Below are 930 nucleotides of genomic sequence, written 5' to 3' on the forward strand. Positions count from 1 at the left end.
GGTTGGAGATAGACAGACAGACAGACAGACAGACAGATAGATAGATAGATAGATAGATAGATAGATAGATAGATAGATAGATAGATAGATAGATAGATAGATAGACAGACAGATAGATAGATAGGTTCTAAGCAGTGTTGCAGGAGGTGAAGAAAAAAAAGTGGCGACGGTGAAGGAAGTAATTTTAATATAATTTAAAGGTGGGTTGGAGTGCAATGTTTGAGGCCAGAAGTCGGAGCTGCAGAGATGGAGAAAGCTGTCACAATCGAAGGATTTACGATTGTTATCTGCGAATGACAAGAAGCAAAGCCAATTTAGACGTCTAACATGTTGGGCGTGCCAGCGGTCGAGATTATTATTTGAGGGTGTAAGATTATAAGAGAGTCGAAAATGAGATTTCTTCTGAACTTATTTCTCTGCGAGTTTAGAAAGATTTTTTTTTCTTCTTTTTCTCTTCGTTTCTTCTTATTTTTCTCCTCCTCCTCTTCCTTCTTCTTCTTCTGTTTCTTATTCTTCCTCTTGTTCTCAGAGCAAAAGCTAACTTTAAACTAGGCGAACTTACTGAACTGATGCAATCGGAAACTGTCTGCATTTTACTCCCTTCTTTCTCACTCTGGTCACATTAGTGGCGAGTGGGGGGCGAACGTATACAGATGGCATATGTATGTGTGTGTATACAATGCGTGTGTCTGTATGTGCGCATGTTTATATGTATAGATTATGCATGTATTCTTTCATTCTTTCATTCTTTCATTCTTTCATTTGTTTCAGTCATTTGACTACGGCCATACTGGAGTAGCACCTTTAGTCGAACAAATCGACCCCAGGACTTATTCTTTGTAAGCCTAGTACTTATTTTATTCGTCTCTTTTGCCGAACCGCTAGAATACGGAGACATTAACACACCAACATCAGTTGTCAAGCGATGGT

Source organism: Octopus bimaculoides, chromosome 6 (genome assembly GCF_001194135.2).
Source record: "Octopus bimaculoides isolate UCB-OBI-ISO-001 chromosome 6, ASM119413v2, whole genome shotgun sequence".
Classification (NCBI taxonomy): domain Eukaryota; kingdom Metazoa; phylum Mollusca; class Cephalopoda; order Octopoda; family Octopodidae; genus Octopus; species Octopus bimaculoides.